At 40.3% G+C, this 19,426-nt stretch overlaps 1 long non-coding RNA gene across 1 annotated transcript; it reads right to left on the reverse strand.

The window, feature by feature from the left end:
• Positions 1-3,303, reverse strand: LOC124125272. The gene is made up of 2 exons (XR_006859612.2): positions 3,114-3,303; positions 1-441 (listed from the first exon to the last, which is right to left on the reverse strand). It is a non-coding gene; the product is annotated as an uncharacterized LOC124125272 (long non-coding RNA).
• Between the last annotated feature and the right edge of the window lie 16,123 nt (positions 3,304-19,426).

Below are 19,426 nucleotides of genomic sequence, written 5' to 3' on the forward strand. Positions count from 1 at the left end.
TTCTAACCCAATGTTTCTTTATTCAGATTGACTGGGGGTGTTCCAATCAGTGCTTATGAATCAAGGTTCCTCCATAACCTGAGTGGACGGAACACCAAATAACTGTTGTGTACGGAAATGTTCGAAACCATACTTTTTCTCCCTGCCGGACTCGTACAATGTATGAAAAACTCGCAGGAGCCCCCTTGGAAGTAGTGGAAAACAAAGCATGTTTTTCTTTCATTAGGACGACGTGGACGTATTTTCCTGAATACGGTAGTATGCTGGCCCAGAATAGGTAAGTGCCAGTCACAGGAGATTCAAATATACCAGTAGATGCGTGGTAGCCTCCTCCATTGTTGAGAGTTACCCTTTGAAACTTGTAGATCTGATTACCATAGAGGGTAAGCCGTGATTGGCTCTGGCATGTTACCTAAAAAAAACCGTCAGACACCGTCATTTCTGAAAATATATAACACAGAATATTAGACAGAGGAGGTATTTCCGGTGTATATATGAGAAACATAAATTGTTTCTATGGTTCATTGTTCTGTCAACAAATTCAGCCTTCCCTAATAATTATGCTGATCTTGGTCAAAACCTTTTGTGATTATTAGGAATATGTTTTTTTCCTGAATGAGGACATAACTTCTAGGTTCAGAAGACATGCTATATATAAAATCTTTGCAGGCCATTAGTGACAAAAGAATTGACCTTGACCTCAGTCATGATCTGTCAGATAATTTCAAATTGCCACCATTTGTTATAGCTTCATTGTTCCAGTGGTTTCTGAGTAGATTGCGTTTACAGTGCGAGAAAAAACATTTTAATTTATTTAAAGAAAAAAAAATTCAGAAGGGAAAATATGTTGCGACCCAACAAAAACTACTTACAAATCAAATTGCATTGAACTGTGAGTAAAATGTTCTGTGCAATAGCTATAAAAAGGGTTTTCAATATGGTTACCTTGGCGGCCATATTGAAAATCGGATGTGCAGGTCTTTAATAAATTCAGGTGTCATCGTAAGTGGGAACCAGCAAATATTCAGAGAATACTACACTCATTCTCGTTAGATACCATTTTTACGAAACGAGTGGACTTTCTGTAGTATCTGACCGAGCGAAAGCGAGGTCAAATACCTTAGAAAGTTCACGAGTTTCGTAAAAATGGTATCTAACGAGAATGAGTGTGGTATTGTATTTATTACCCACGTTGAATATATATTTAAGTGTAAATTCATAACAACTTTCGTTCGTTGCCAGACGAAACTAAAACCGGTTGCAAAATCTGGTTGCGCATGAATAGTGATACATGCCCAAATATGGGCATTGTTAACATTTCTGTGCATACGCATTAACAACAACAATTCTTCAACTTATGGTAATTCAAGCGCATTGTTCTTAGTACGCAGAACACCTACTCGTATAAGAATAGTTTAAAAGTCACATATGCGCCGCGAATACGCTTCGAATGGCCACACTGATGGCAAAACCGGAGCATCGAACGTAAGTCTAGATATCTGTCCAGATCGTTTAAACTGACTTCATTTCACCACGCCTAACCTTTTACTATAAATCAAATTGAAAGTCGCGAAAGTGGTCGAGTGCGTCAGGCTCATTGGGACCCTCGATCTATCGGTAGACATTGCATATGGATATGGCTCGATTATATAATGTCTGCAGTAGCTCAGTGCATAACATATATAGAATGCAAACCGAATTTAATGCGTGGGACGATCTTGTTTGGTTTAATAAAGTGTGTGTAAATGTCTCTCGTTTTCGTGAGATTCCTTTAGTTCTGCCTTGTATTTGAGAAAGCGATTGACGTCTCGCGATTTGTTTATGAATGAAGTTCCGGTGTGACAGGTCATGGTTATCCAATCAAAACGAATAAAGCCAGGTCAACCTTGTACGACACACGTGTAACGTACAGATTTAGTATCTTACCACCTGTATCTTAACCACGTGGGTAATAATGTAAGAAAACTAATGTCAATCATTATAGGTTGGCATAATGAAATAAGGACATATTCAGTTGTAGTTTGTACTTCAAGTTTTCTGGAGAACTGACATATTGGAATTATGTGCTTTTGTTATCTTTCATAATGGTGATGACAACTTATGTTGGTGCTGGCACAAATGTATAGAGCCGATTACACGATTTGTTTGTTTGTCTGTTGTTTAACGACGCACTCAACAATATGAAGGCCTGAAATTTAACATTCAAAACCAAACTCTGCGTTTCAATTCTGATGGTTTATAGGCATTGGGGGGCACGGTTGGCCCAGTTGTCCAAGGCGCCGCGATTCGCTGTGCAGAGTTCCGTCCCCTAGACACGCCAGAAACCTATGATTGTGGGTTCGAATCCCGGTTCGCCCCGATTATGTTTCTAGGTTTGTCAGCACCATACCCGTGCTCGTGGTTTTCACCGAAGTGGTAAACGTCATAGACCTGCATCACTTTGGGCTTTCCTCCCACATTAAGCTGACACGCCGTGATATAACTGGAATACTGTACATGTTAAAAGCAGCGTTAAACCCAACTCACTTACTCGCTCGCTCATAGGCATTGTGGTGTCAGATGTACTTTGCACAAATTGAATACTTAGAAACTGCTGTGACAAAACTGTAGTAGTTTGTATGTATTTCTGCTCTGTAGCTTCTACTGACCGAGAGCTTTAAACCAGGAAGTCACATGTTTCTAACTTAAAATAAAAACACAGATTTAATAAAAGTGCGTATGAAGCTTCCACGCAATGATGCAATGCCTTAATACTTAATTGACAAACCGAAATAATCAAAAGTTTAACTTCTGGAACGAATTCTGATGTTATCCTTTGTGGGAATAAGCATGCAAAGTTTCAGATTAATTCGTAAAATGATTTTTGTTGATCATATTTACTATTATAAGGGCCTGTCGGGTAGCTCAGTTGTGAAAACATTGGCCTTATAACATACCTTATATCATTGTTCGATTCCCCACATGGCTACAATGCGTGAACCTTAGCATTCATGTCCCCAGTCATGACATGGCTGGATTAATTCTGAACGTGGCATGAACGAACATAAACTAATTAATGTGTAATTTGTTTCAAGAGGATATAATGTTTTGAGAAACAGATAATGCAAACTCACTTTTGATGATTGCTTCTTTTTCATAGAGAGTTGAATTGACAGCCAAAAGCTGACGTTCCATGGCCTCGAGTCGGGCATTCACTGACTCCAGACCATCAGGTTTGTTGCAGTCGGAACCTGCAGTGAGGGCGGTTGTGGCCAGAAGAAAGATGTCACGAATGTGGACCTTTCCCATCATGTGCGGCTGTGTGCAGTTAGCTGACACCCTGTGTCCATTTATACTGTGCCAAATCGTAGTTGTGACATCATGATAAGGCGGGTGCGACATATTGAGTGGGTGGAATACCAGATGGCACATTCATAAACACAAACCGCTTATGTCTTTCCCATAACGTGCAACAATCTCTCACCCATTGTGTTTGTACAGTAAAATTGGGTTCGATAAGTTGAAGTCGGAATCAAACACCTAGGTCTGTACTTGATGTACATATGTAATTTTTACAAGACCCGTGAAGATCCGGGATAGAATAGATCTTCAGCAACCCATGCTTGCCGTAAAAAAATTCTATGCTTGTTGTAAGAGACGACTAACGGGATCGGGTGGTCAGGGTCGCTGACTTGGTTAATGCTTGTCATGGTATCCTAATAGCGTTGATCGATGTTCATGAAATTAATCATTGGATTGTCTGGTCCAGACTCAATTATTTACAGACCGTCATCATAGAGCTGGAATATTACTGAGTGCGGCGTAAAACAACAAACCAACCAACCAACCAGACTCGATTATTTACAGACCGCCGTCATATAGCTGGAATATTGCTGAGTGCGTCGTTAAACAACAAACAAACCAAACCAATCCAAGGTTTGTCATTCAAGTTGATACGAAATTTGATGGTCTTTGGTGATCTTGTTTGCGTACCAGTATAAAAAACTTTCGACACGCCGCTGTGTTTACGTTGTCAGTAATTGTCTGAAACTTCCGCCACCTTGTGGATGCTGTACCCTGGGCTATAGAAGAATAGGGAGTTTTCTTTGCATAATTGCGCTGTAATGTGTGTACCGTGAGATCACATCGCATGACACGACAGTGGAAACATACAGTTTAATTCGAATAACTATTTTAGCATTTACATCTAGATCATGACAAAAACGTAAATGGAACAGTGTGAGAATGACTGGCAAGTGTTATATCAGTAGAACCAATATGAAAGTGAGCAGTGACAGTAGCCTACGACAGCTGCAGTGCACTCGTGAAAGTGGCTCCGTAACCGATACTATAACAGCATCGTGCACGTTGCAGTCAAATGTGTGTATACCACTCTTGCATCGCGTGACAAGGCAAGAAATCTATCAAAAATCGCGATCATGCCTAACAAAGATCATGCCCACCTTTCACAAATGTGGCTCACAGACTGTATTAGCAGTCTACCAGTTTCCAATATGTTGTATCTTTTGTGCTGGCTAAAATGACTTTTTGGAACGTGTAAAGCAGATTGTACGCACACATAAACATAATCCGGATGAGGCGCGAATCATAAATGCATGCCAAATATAAAATCGTTTGTATTCATAATAGTAACATGTAAGTAATGGATATTGTCTACTGGGTCAAGCGTAACAGTTAACATGTCAACACGTCAGTTTGTTATACAGTCAGTTACACAATGTAAACACGGCAAAGGGCACGGCGTCTATCGCTTTCTTTGTTTCAAGGAACAAATTGAATAACAAAAGGAATTTGATTTGAATATTGACTGGTTGATAGATGCTTGGTGATAAATGGTATTTAAGCATGTGCCCGCGGCATCTCGACTGTTATGACGGTTATGATGATTACAAAGGTAACAAGCTGTTTGATCAGAAGTATGTCCGCAAGCTGTCATGCATGAATTCACAATCATAGTGCAAATACCACAACATATCTTTGAAGGTACGGTACATAAGACGGGGAAAAACGTGTGTATATTGTTATATGGCAGTGTATTTTATTTGTTGAACAATGATTGTAACTGTATTGCATGTTTCTGTTGAGATTCGGTTGACGCTCATTGCATTGTGTTTGGACAATGATTGATTGTCAGGAAAGTAGTACTGTTTAACATAAGTAATGGTGAGGAAATTTCTGTTTTTACATGCTAGTGTGATTTTTAAACTTCCAGAATACCGTGGACTGATGTGGAATATTCTGTAATGCTCTAGTGCCGCTAGACTGGTTTCAGAAGCTAGTTAAGCTGTATACAAGGGGACAAGAGCGTTCCCTGACGTATCTCTCTCACACATCAAGACCAGCTTTCCCTACCAAGGCCCATCACGGAAGCTTGACCACCGCCGCCACTGGGTGACTATATTATTATCATTGACTTTTGCTATCACCACTTTATTTTTTGTATTTGATACTGATCACTGCTACCATATTATGTATTGCCATTGAATATTGTACTACAACTCTATTGTGTGTTGCCATTGTAATTGCTGTGCAGTAATTTGTATTGATTTGTAACTTATTCCTGTGTTAACATATTGTTTCAATTTGGGAATCGACGCGTAACAATAAAGCTATATCATGACTCCAAGCCGACAAGTCCTTGTTTTATTGCTTTAATGCCGAACACCAGGTAGAGAAACAAGTAGTATCATATTTTAAACGTATTTTGGTATGACGTGGCTGGAGCTCGAACCGACGAACTTCCGCTCTCCGGGCAGACGCTCTATTCACTTGACCGCCTCCGTGGTCTAGTGGTAGAGCGTCCGCCCGGAGAGCGGAAGGTCCGGGGTTCGATCCCCGGCCGCGTCATACCAAAAGACGTTTAGAGATTGTACGTGTTATACCCTGTCTGGCGCTCGGCATTAAGGGGCTGGTCGGCTCGGAGTATACTGTGTCTGAGTGGGGTATTCATGTTAAACTGCGGCATGGTATCTCAGTGAGCTAGCACTATAAATCGGCATCAGTCCGGACTAGTACAAGCAGCCACACAAACACACACGTACATGCACGTCGCTATGTAAGTGCAATAATCTTGGACGCGACGTTAAACCCCATTTCACCTCACCTCACCTCACCTCTTTCCACTTGACCATGGGGACAGAGCAAAGTTATGAATATGTCGATGCAGGGTGTTAGGATGTCGTTAATTTGTTGCCTGTAATAATTCCAATCTGCACATACTATTACATATGTTGGAGGCTTTATTAAGGCTATGTCCTCATGATTACCCAAGTCTATGACTGGAACTCAATTTGGATAAGAAGTTAACGCTTGAAAGGGAAGGCATGAACATGTTAAACATACCGTGAAACGTCCAACCACGATGAACGTAAAAACAAATGTAATGAAAAAACTTAGACTGGCTTGATTTCTTTATTCAGATTTAATCTGGACAGGAGAATGTCGCATTGTTACAGCTGATGAATCAAGGTTCCTCCGTAACTTGAGTGTCGATTTCCCCAGATGGTGGTTTGCCCACGGTGTTGAAACCACACTTTCTCCCTTCGTCTTAGTCGTACAATGTATGACAAACTCGCAGGAGACTCATGGCTGTCAGTGAGACCTATTATTCTTCCTTCTTTGTATAGGAACACGGAGACGCCTTTCTTAGGATATGGTAGTATACTGGCCCAGAAGAGGTAGGTGCCGGACACAGGAGCTTCAAATATACCTGTAGCCGCATGGTACCCTCCGCCACTGTTTATGGTCACTGTGTCAAACTTGTAAACTTCATTACCGTGGAGAGTAAAGGGTGACCTACTGCATACTACCTAAAATGACACATCGACCCTCGCCATTCCTGAAATAAAAGTAGTCATAAAAGTATATTAATGTATAGAATACTTTCCCATTAGCCGCTCATGATTTTTCCACTCAATAGGTCACAATCAGAGGTAAATGTTGAAGTAGGTTCGTAATAATGAACATAAGCTTATAGATCAAATGACATCACTAGTACCCAGCACATACACATATGTACCAACAGGTAATTGGGCGGTGCTGGGTATAATGAGATTACGCGTTAGTCACATGATGAAGGTTAAATAAGATGTGGAGGGCACGTGAAAAAGGACTTGAGATCTACGATTGACAAAGACATTGACTGCTGCGAGGACCGACATCCTACTCATGAAAGGTCAATCTTCTGACGAAGGTGACAGCATCTGGGAAGCTTCGTTTACACAATACTGACAGAAACCAAGGTGAAGAATGTCACTCCTTCCAATTGTCCAGGGTCTTTTGGATGCAAAACTGGTTACTCATAAAAGGGAACAGTTGAATTTATCATTGGCTAAAAAGTATTTTAAAAGATTACCCTCCAAATTCCAAGATCAATTGTAAATTTGGGATTCTCTTGAATTTATGAAAGCAGACTGGTTCAGAAAAGATATAACCTCAATCTGATATGTTGCCTCTTTTTCTGAAGAGAAGAGGAAGTTTGAAAGGGCTAATGCCGATGCCTCCAGGAACTGGTGTTGGGCTCGCAGCAGAACAGACATTTGTTACAGCCTGCCGTCGGAAGCCCAAAGCAATCCACGATCAGGTCAGAATACCAATAGTTTATATGATCAGCCTTCTAGTTCTTTTCGGAGCACTTTACGTAGGAGTCCCAGCCGCATCAACAGTGCTACTTCAACCAATTTTTATTTCTAAATACTGAGAAGGCCATTGGCCTATGGTACATGTATACACAAAAGTGAGTGAGTGAGTTGGGTTTAACGCCGCTTTTAACAGTATTCCAGTTATATCGCGGCGTGTCAGCTTAATGTGGGAGGAAAGCCCGAAGTGATGCAGGTCTCGGACGTTTACCATTTCGGTGAAACCCACGAGCACGGGTATGGTGCTGACAAACCTAGAAACATAATCGGGGCGAACCGGGATTCGAACCCACAATCATAGGTTTCTGGCGTGCCCAAGGGACGCAACTCTGCACAGCGAATTGCGGCGCCTTAGACGACTGGGCCACCCGTGCCCCCCTGTATACACAATAGTTAAGGGTACATTTATACAATTTACTATACAACAATAGCCATGGTAACTGTTAAATAACATCACGTCGTTGAATAAGTGCATGGAAAATGAACATTGACAAATGTTTAATTGTTACAGCATTTTTAATCTTCATTAGTAAGAAAACTTATACATGTGAGGATCCTTGAAAAAGTAATCATTAATGAATTGGTTTCTAATGTCAACATAGAATGGACAAACAAATAAAAAGTGATATTCATCTTCTATATTATTAAAACTACACAGTTGACAGATTATGTCTTCTCTTTGAATTATGCAGTATCTTCGTAGGGGATGCATCAAAATCGGACTAACGCCACTCTATAGTTCAAATAGTGCTCTCTGTTTAAGTTTGTTTTGATATCCGAATAGTGATTTAATTTATTGGACAAGGATAGAGAAGATAACCATTTTTGGAAGTATGTGTCTTTTAAAGTATGTCTGAAGTCAATAAATTGCTCTGGCTTAGCTACACGAAGTTTAGTCCACACGAAAACATACTCAGTTGAATTAATTAACTGTTTGACACACGATGCCCATTTAGAATGACCCTGACGATGCGTAGAATCACATCATATTGTAACATGTCTTTGGATATCTTGAATTTGGCATCTGTAGAAATTTAGACCAGTATTTAATAACCTTTATATGAGCATCTATGTGCAATGGGCATCTTCCTCATTCACCATATACCTTTACATTTGGTGTGCTAGGTTTAGAACCGAGAAAGTTCTTACACGGCATATCAATGAATCTTTCAACAGCATATTTATTTCTGGATCCCCATATTTCGTTAATTTGTTAAACACGTTCTACGTTAAAATTCACAGAGAGCTTCCATTTATCACAGAAGGATGTTAGTTCAAATATTTGCTTTTTGTGATCAAAGTATTGTGCTTGAAAACATTACTACATCTTCAGAGTACAAAAGAAGAAATAACTTGACAGTCTCAGGGTGTATCTGTATACCATCTGTATAGTTTGCTTTGATTTGCTCTGCTTATTCATCTATAAAGAAAGAACAGTCCATGCGTCTTAAATAGTTCCCAGAGTTTATCTCTATCAACAGAGTCAAAAGCTTTCGCAAAATCTAAAAATAATGCCTATAATTTGTCACCATTTGTTGTTAGACATCTTGCTATAATTGACTGTAAAATAAAAACCTTATCAATTGTGTTAAATCCCTGTCTAAATCCAGATTGTACCTCGTTGGCCTTTTCAAATGTGTCTCTCCAAAGCACCAAATGTGTAATAATGATACATGTGGACATTTTCCTACACTTAAAAGCACAGTAGTAGTAATAAGGTTCCTTGTTTGTTAAGCGGAATAATAGTGCCAAGTGACAAATTTCCAGGAAAGTACGAATTTTCTGACATGATATTGTAGATTAGTTCGAAATAAGGAACAAATAAGTCTGATGCACCTGATGGCGTATTATTCTTTAAGTGATTAATACCGTCAAAATTGTCCTCCTTGCTAATAGGAGAATTGAGAATGTCTCTTGTCACCTCGTTAGAATGATTATCATTGAAATTTCTATCATTAGGATTGGAGAATAATTGTTGAAAATGTTTGAACCAATATTAGATTTTAATCTTGTTCTGAGGTTGTCTGTTTGAACTGAGACTTTTTACAGTGGACCAAAACTGTTTGGAATTGTTAATACTCTCCTCCAGAATTTCTTGTTTACGTTTGTAATATTTATCTTTTTCGCTTCACACACCATAATTGTATTCGTTCATAGCAAGGTTGTAGTTATTCAATGATTCAATGTCTTTATACTTTCTAAACTTATTCAAACATCTACATCGTTCTTTTTTCAGGAATTGGCATTCACTATCAAACCATTTCTGATGTGGTTTCCTTTTGCAATTACTCTTGTCCATATATGAAACAGCCGTGCATAAGACCTCTGTGATATATCTAATGCTTTCATCGATGTTATCATGTGCCGTATGCTCAAATCTCATTTGTAATGAGTTCATTTTCGGACCATTAACGTCCTGGAAAAATTCGAGAGCCCACTGCCAGTGAGACCGCTTCATCTGTTTCATATTCAGATATGTGCATAACGATTAAGAGTGACTTCAACTTTCCAACTTGCTCAAAAGATGTTTGCTGAAGGGTATAACAAGCAAAGTAAAGCTTTCAAAATGATTTATGGTAGACATGTGAAGAACATTTGAAAAACTTGACTCATCAGTGACAAACATTTTGTCTGATGCAATTTCATATTTTGACTTGCACCATATGTTTCCATGTTTTTTAGGTGAACAATTGACTTGCCTTTGCATGTGTTTGTGACGGATGCCACCGGTGGGGTAGGATACATGTCGCGAAGAACTGGTATCATCACTATTGGATAGTGATTCATGAGCACATGCTCATGATATAGTCGGAATCGTACAATCGACTCGTCTTTTGCGACGTGTTTCTGACAGATGCCATCGGTGGGGCAGGATACGCTCACCTTTACGCAAACACCTGGTATCATTACTATTTGATGATAAACACATTCTCATGATATAGCCGGAATTGTACAATCGACTCTGCTTTATGCAGAGATTTCTACTGGATATGGACAGGGTTTTGTGGCTTTGTTTATGAATATTGAAAGGGTTTTAATGCTTATATATAATGATACAAGAATGAGAGTGTTGCTCATGTTGGAAAGCCTTCGACTTACTACAATTTGAGGGTGACAAATGCAGGTGTACCTGACACCCCCTTTTAAATTCCATGGTAGATGGTGTTCGGAGACTGCTGAAGATTGATTTGTTGAAGCTACTTTGACTGCCGAGTAAGTGTTACCAATATTTTAGGCTTGTAATTTGCAGTGAATATGTGCATACGTCTTAGCATTATTCATCGCCAGTCATTAGGATAATTTTATTTTAGAATAGTAAACATTTTCTCTCGTAAACCAGCTTTTCGTAGTACATGTCCATTCCTTAAAGCGATAAACGGAATCAATAGTCTGGGTGAAATCTACAAATGCTAAATACAATTTATGCTTACGCCGTGAAAGGTTTTTTGGTGGTCAAATATTGTTTTTGACAGGTTTGCAAACCAGGTTTGCAATAGTTTCTATACGTTTCTATAATAGTTTCCTTCTGTCAAATCTATTTAAGTCAACTCTTTTCACGTGTTTTATTCTTACAGTCTCCTGAATGTTACTGTAAATGTAAATATCGTTAATACTTTTAGAAACAGAGCAGGTAATCTACTTAGTTACACACTTATTTTCACTTTATGTTAATAAAACATGTTTCAATCAAAGTCTAGCATAGAGCACCAATGATGATTCATAACCAATGATCCTTGCACGACTAAAGTATCGAAGAAACTGCGAATGATAAAACTATTGTCCCTGTACTTATTGCGGCCGATGTCAAGGTCAAGGTCACAATTAAGGTCGTACTATATGAGAAGTAATTTTTATGTCTAAATTGATTAAGTGCCCTTTGGAGAAGAAGACCTTTTTTCATAAGTGTCATTATATTGTGGTCATTTATTAACAAATATACAATGTGGTTTCCGTAAAAACAGGAGTACTATCGATCATCTAGTTCGTTTAACATCATTAAAAAACAACATACTGTGTCTATTTTTTTCGATCTCGAAAAAGCATACGATACAAAATGGGAATACGGTATTTTTAAAGATTTACATGACTTCGGATTGAGAGGCCGTTCATATCCCGTTTTTTATGAGACAGACAATTTCAGCTTCGTGTGGGATCTACCCTGTCTGATCATTAAACTCAGGATCAGGGTGTCCCACAAGGCAGTATTTTGTCTGTAACGCTGTTAAGTATAGACATAAATAGCCTGTCTAAGGTTTCAAACGATTCCATAGATGAATCTCTATTCGTGTATGATTTTAACATTTCCTGTCGTAGTAAGAATATGAATACTATTGAAAGGCAGCAACAGTTATGCCTAAAAGAATCCATAGGTGCTCATTAGAAAATGGTTTTAGATTTTCTAAATTTATAACTAATTGTTTACATTTTTGTAGAAAGCACAAGCCTCACAAAGACCCAGAACTAGTTTTAGATGGCACTCCTATTAAAGTTGTAAAGGAGGCCAGGTTCTTTGGCATTATTTTTGACCATCATTTAACCTTTTTACCACATATAAAATATTTAATGAATAAATGCCTAAAGGCACTTGGCATGTTGAAAGTTGTTTCAAACGCAAAGTTGGTAGGGGATAACAAAACCCTCCTTCAATTGTACATAGCTCTCATACGCTCCAAACTGGATTATGGCTCCATCGTTTATGGAGGAGCTTGCAAAAGTAACTTAAAATTGCTTGATTCTATCCACCATCAAGGCCTCAGGCTTTGGGTGCCTTCCGAACATCTTCTGCATCGAGTTTGTACATGGAAGCTGATGAGCCATCCCTTAAACACTGCCGCCTAAAATTATCTTTACAATACATCACAAAACTATATTCAAATCAATCAAATCCTGCGTATGACTGCGTTTTTCATCCTCATCATGAAGACCTTATACTGTAAGTAACCGTCGCTTCTTCCACTCCTTTGAATTAGAATAAAACCTGACATTTCTGCTGCAAATATTGATCTCACAATCATATCTCCGACTCAAATACTCTCGACTCCTCCGTGGCAACTAGTAAAGCCACAGGTAGATCTTTCATTAACGGCGCTAAAGAAATCAGACACCAATCAACTAACGTATCAGCAAGAATATATATTAATCAATTAAGAAGCACATACAATACTTACAAGTCTATATTTACCGGTGGCTCCGAGGATGATGACGCAGTTGCTTGCGCCACTGTCATTGGATCCAGAACCATATCATCCAGATTACCAAATGAAAGTTTAACAGCTGAATCACAGGCAAAATTAACAGCTCTCAAATATATAAATACTCAGTCCAAACATAATCAATTTTTCATATTTTATTTCTTGTCTTCAAGCCATTAAGAATATTACATATGAACATTCACATTTACACGAAATTATAGAATTATTTAATGATCTTGTTACTGGCCAATGTGACATCGTCTTTTGTTGGTTACAAAGCCATGTTGGTATCATTGAAAAAGCTGCACTCATCAAGTCTGTGATACCACTTCTTATCCCATACACTGTATAAACCTGTAATCAGATCTTATATCCGTATAATTATGCAAAAGAAGTGGGACATCCTGGTAGGTCTAGATAAATTACATGAAATTAAACCTCATGTCGGTTACACCTACTTGGGCTATCAGTCCAGATTTGAAGAGGTCATTATGCTATGATGTCGTATTGGCCATTCGAGATATACACTGGGGTACAATAGGTCTTCAGCAACCCATGCTTGCCGTAAAAGGCGAATATGCTTGTCGTAAGAGGCGACTAACAGGATCGGGTGGTCAGGCTCGATGCCTTGGTTGAAGCATGTATTCGATCCAAATTGCGTTAATCGATGCTCATGATATCAATCACTGGATTGTCTAGTCTAGACTCGATTATTAACAGACCGTCGACATATACATTTAGCTGGAATATTGCTAAGTGCGACGTAAAACATCAAAAGGAACAAAGTGCTAAACCACATTTCACATCCAAGAGTAGAAATGGGCATCTTGTCCTCCTTTAAAGGGGGCGGTCGGGTAGCCTAGTGGTTAAAGCGTTCGCTCGTCACGCCGAAGACCCGGGTTCGATTCCCGACATGGGTACAATATGTGAAGCCCATTTCTGGTGTCCCCCGCCGTGATATTGCTGGAATATTGCTAAAAGCGGCGTCAAACCATACTCACTCACTCACTCCTCCTTTAAAGCTGACATAGCGGGATATCACTGAAACACACTTTAATGCCGCGTAATACCTAACTCATGATTTAACTCCTAACTCACCCCCAATGAGGTGATACCACAGAGTGTAATGGTCACGAGTGTAAGAGATAGTTTATAATGACGGAGTGAGTTAGGTTTCAACGCCCATTTGAACTCACACTATGTACAAAATATCAAGCATGACATAATGTGGCAGAGAAGCCCGAACTGCTGAAGGTCTCAACCATTTACTCTTTAGATTTACCATATGAGAAAGACCGCCTCCGTGGTCTAGAGGTAGAGCGTCCGCCCGGAGAGCGGAAGGTCCGGGGTTCGATCCCCGGCCGCGTCATACCAAAAGACGTTAAAAGATGGTACTTGTTGTTACCCTGTCTGGCGCTCGGCATTAAGGGGCTAAAACAAGGACTGGTCGGCTCGGAGTCAGTATACTGTGTCTGAGTGGGGTATTCATGTTAAACTGCGGCATGGTATCTCAGTGGGCTAGCACTATAAATCGGCATCAGTCCGGACTTGTACAAGCAGCCACACAAACACACACACGTACATGCACGTCGCTATATAAGTGCAATAATCTTGGACGCGACGTTAAACCCCATTCCACCACCACCACCACCATATGAGAAAGGGATTGGTGCTGACAGAAGAAGAATCATAATCAGAACCTATCTGAGATTTGAACCTATAATCATAGAATTCTCACAGGCCACCAGGACACGGATTGTGGCGTCTTGGACCTGTGCCGGAGACCGTGTGTATGACGCTTGGCTGTTTGACACGGATACCAGGATGTAAGGAGATGAGTATAGCAGATAACAGTCACTGAAATACATTTCACCCCTGGTAAACAGACCAGCGTGTTATACGCTATCGTACAAAGATAAAACTAATTCCCTGTGTTTGTTTTACCGCCATGTGTGACAAAACATCCTGGTCGATACTGTGAGGCTGCAATCACGACTTGGAAACATGAGCCTCTGAACAATCACGATGCGTAGTTAGCCATTCCATGTGAAATTTCAACGTCAACATGACCATACATTTCTCAATTGATCCTCTTCCATGTTTCATGGCATCCGGTTTCACAAAGCGACCTCAGAGCTACTGCTGACGTCAGTCAACCTGTGAAAACCCGGGGTAGAATAGGTCTTCAGCAACCCATGCTTGCCGTAAAAGGCGACTTTGCTTGTCGTAAGAGGCGAAGTACGGGATCGGGTGGTCAGGCTCGCTGACTTGGTTGATGCATGTCATCGATCCCAATTGCGTGGATCGATGCTCATGATATCAATGACTGGATTTTCTGGTCCAGACTCGATTATTTACAGACCGCCGTCATATAGCTGGAATATTGCTGAGTGCGACGTTAAACAACAAACCAGCCAACAAACTTCAGCAGCGCATGCTTGCCGTAAAAGGCGACTGACAGGATCGGGTGATCAGGCTCGCTGACATGGTTAGACGATGCATGTCATCGTATCCCAATTGCGTGGATCGATGCTCATGATATCAATCACTGGATGGTCTGGTCCGGACTCGATTTTTCACAGACCGCCGTCATATAGCTGGAATATTGTTGAGTGCGTCTTTAAACAACAAACAAACAAACAAAACTGACGTAAGTCAATGTTTAGCGCTAAGATCGCTTTGTGGAACCAAACCCTGTTCAACCTCTGGATGGTCTGATGTCTACTCTGTCCTGAAGAGGGAATGCAATATATCACCAGTTTCTTTTGTATTACAGAGGTTTCACATACAATGAACTTCATATGAAGTTTTCACACTTGCTGACTAACTGACATCTTTAATAAATTAACATTGTGTGAGTTGAGGATCCATTCAGATAATAGCAATTACTAGTTTGCCTTTTACGCCATATGGAATCTGTTTCGGCAGATATTTTAGACTGATTATTCTCTGGCGCTGACGTTTTGAATTTGGCATGAAGAAATTAAACTTTGATGTCAACAAGTGAGTGAATTGGGTTTAAGAATTGGGTTTAATTTCGTTCTTATATGCCCTTTCAACGTAATGTGCAGCGTTTACTACAATGGTGAAACCCACAAACATTGGTATGATTCTGAAAACGAATTCATGAGGAATATCGGATCCGATCGGTGGATCCTGACACGGCCAATGGAGACAACTCTGATCCATGATGTCCGCCACACTCAGCAATATTCAAGTGGCATCACAGCGGCATGCACATAATGGACTCTGGACCAGACAAACAAGTTATTGATATCATAAGCATTGTCAAACAGCTGGGTTTTACTGAATGTGATGTTAAACAGCAAACAGGCAAAAACAGATAACTGTATTGAGTTTGTCATGTGGCTGGCATTCAGTAGTTATCTGTTCTCAGTGTATTTATTTCAGCATACAATATACTTCATCCTCATATTTCTGTCCAAGATCTGTGCGGCGAAGATTTCCTCGTCAAATTAGGAAAGTGTGACAGGGTGACAAACAATCCATCTTGAGTATTACCATTACCATTTGATACCCTAATGCTTCGCAGGGTTGTCAGCGATGGCCACAGTTGGGTGAAGATGGTGAAACCTGACGGAAACCTGAACCGTCTGTCATTATTTTCTAGACATAATTAAAAATCAATGTGGCTTGTGGCTTGTGGCTTGCATAGCAATTTATTTTAAATATTGAAGTGTGAATTGGTTAAATTTGTACTTTATTTTAGATTCAATCTTTTGATTGGGAGCGGCTTCAGTTTTCATTCAGCCCAATCAAGGTACCAGCTTATGATCTTCTCATATTCATTGTTATGGATGATAATCCTTGGATTTTGAGATAAACATGATGGAAACATAATGTACACAACAATCTGTATTGATATATCCTGTGTTGTTTGTTGTTTAACGTCGCACTCAGCAATATTCCAGCCATATGACGTCAGTCTGTAAATGATCTAGTCTTGACCAGACAACCCAATGATTGATATCATGAGCATCGATCTACGCAATTGGGAAACGATAACATGCATCAACCAAGTCAGCGAGCCTGACCACCCGATCCCGTCAGTAGCTTGTTACGGCAAGCATGGTTTGCTAAGGAGCTGTTCTCTACCCGGAACTTCACAGGTCATCCTGTGTTGGCAGATGGTGGATTTACACTGATGACTGTTTGCACGAGGCCGACAATAATGATAATGTAAGTGAAAAGCTGAAGCAGTTTTATTGACACATCCATTGAGATTTCAAGTTTTGTGGAGTCCGGGCACACCTCGTGGGTCACCTGCTTTGATGTCACAACTCTCAGATGTGACACGCCTTTCTGTTTCATATCTGGTCTCAACAAACATCCGTCAAATAGCATTGATCACGAAATACTGACTATTTGTTTGTCAAATTGGGAAACAAATAGACAAAGAGAATAGGGCACATTTTATCAATTGAACAAAACACGTCGTCTATCATGTGTCCACCAATATTGCGTGATAAATGATAACATTACACTTTCCGAATAGAATCTTCCAACTGACAACATGAGGAAGCGGCGTGTAGTATATATAGCAACATGTGTAGTGATGTGAATGTAGGCTATGTTACTGAAAAATGAAACTGTAATATGTCACTTAAATTTGTATATGCATACTGCGCCAAGGTTTAAAAGAGTACATGTATATAGTTAACCTAAATGGTTTGTGTTAAATACATGTCTTGTCTTTGATGAATGACATATTGGACGGACTCTGAAAGAAATGCATTTCGTATAATTCAATTTCCATTTCGTAAACCTATACCTTATGGAAAGTTTGTTTATTTGTTTGTTTGTTTGTTGTTTAACGCCGCACTCTGCAATATTCCAGCTATATGACGGCGGTCTGTAAATAATCGAATCTAGACCAGACAATTCAGTGATTGACATCATGAGCATCGATCCACGCAATTGGGATACGATGACATGCATCAACCAATTCAGCGAGCCTGACCACCCGATACCGTTGGTCGCCTTTTACGGCAAGAAAGGGTTGCTGAAGACCAATTCTAACCCGGATCTTCACGATCTTTCATGAAAGATTTAAATGTTTTTGTCGTGGTTAAAAATATGAAAATTATTAAAAAACAGCTATAATCAGGTCTAACAATCCATAAATGGTCGCTTGCTAACGGCTTCAATTGTCCTAAAGCTAAAAGTAGCTTTATATATTTCTTTAGAAGATACTACACAAGGTCTGGCACCGTCATGTCTGACATGGAGAAGTGTTTAAACCACCAAGAGGAAGCCTTCTGCGTTAGAGGGATCAAGACACTCCTGTATCTTTGGCAGAAGTGTGTGGACCTCGGAGGGCATTATGTTGAAAAATAGTAAGCAACCACCTCCATCAACTCAGCCCATCATATACTGAACAACAAATGTTCCTGTGACACTAAATAAGATTTAATGCAAAGTTTATCTTCGTCTCATGGAATGGACCAGGCGTCGCACAAAGTCCTGTGGGATATCTGTCCATATCTGCTGAAGCATGTTTCGAAGTTCTGGAGTGTCTGTGGAACACGTGGTTGACGTCGATCCATCCCATCCCACATGTGCTCGATTGGTGAGAGATCAGGGGAGCGAGCCAGCCAGGGGATGACATTCACGTTGTTTTGTTGAAGAGAATCCTGAACAAATCGAGCAATATGAGGCCGGGCGTTGTCATGTTGAAAGGTAATGCCTGGACCCTGACGACGCAAAAATGGTAGCACAACAGGGCTGATGATCTCGTCGCGGTAGCGCTGTCCATTGAGATTTCCCTCTACCACTATCAAACGGGTCCTCGGTTTTGCTGTATTCCCACCCAATGCAATAACGCTGCCGCCCCCAAACCGATCTTCTTCACAATGATTGACGTTCACCTCGACGTCGGTACACTCGAATCCGTCCATCGCTGTGGCTGAGGTGAAAACGAGACTCGTCAGTGAATAGAACTTGTCCCCACTGCATGGCCGCCCAGCGTAGACGTTGTCTGCACCATTGTAGACGTGCTTGACGGTGGTTTCCTGTCAAAATGGGACGTCTGGCGGGTCTTCTGGCGACAATCCCTGCACATCTGAGGGGGCGAAGTACGGTTTGTGAAGATATTCGTCGAAGGCCGGGGAAACTTCTTGCAGTCACTGTTGCTGGCTGGAATCGATTTCGTAGGTGTGTTGTTCGAATCCAGTTGTCTTGTCTATTATTGGATACGCATGGCCTGCCACTCCGAGAATGGTCTCTGACTGCATTCGTCTGTTGCCAACGTTGCCATAAACACCAAATGGTGTTTCTGTGGACGTTAAATTGTCTTGCAACATCACGTTGACTCGATCCTGCTTCAAGCAAACCAATGGCTCGCAGGCGCTCATTTTCGGACAGACGTGGCATTTCGTAATGTTGAATAATTGCGTAATTTTGTTGTTTTTCTGAGTGGTTGTCAGCACGATGCTAAACAATTCATATGGAATCCCGTTAACGCACATGTTTTTATACCCATTCTTGGGTAGTGAAAGGCATGGGGCTTGCATAAAAGTCAACTTTTGCATGAAATGCATGCTTTTCTGTAGCAGTTGCGTTTTTGTGACTTGATTC

This window comes from Haliotis rufescens, unplaced genomic scaffold (genome assembly GCF_023055435.1).
Source record: "Haliotis rufescens isolate VD_foot unplaced genomic scaffold, xgHalRufe1.0.p SCAF_4, whole genome shotgun sequence".
Classification (NCBI taxonomy): Eukaryota; Metazoa; Mollusca; class Gastropoda; order Lepetellida; family Haliotidae; genus Haliotis; species Haliotis rufescens.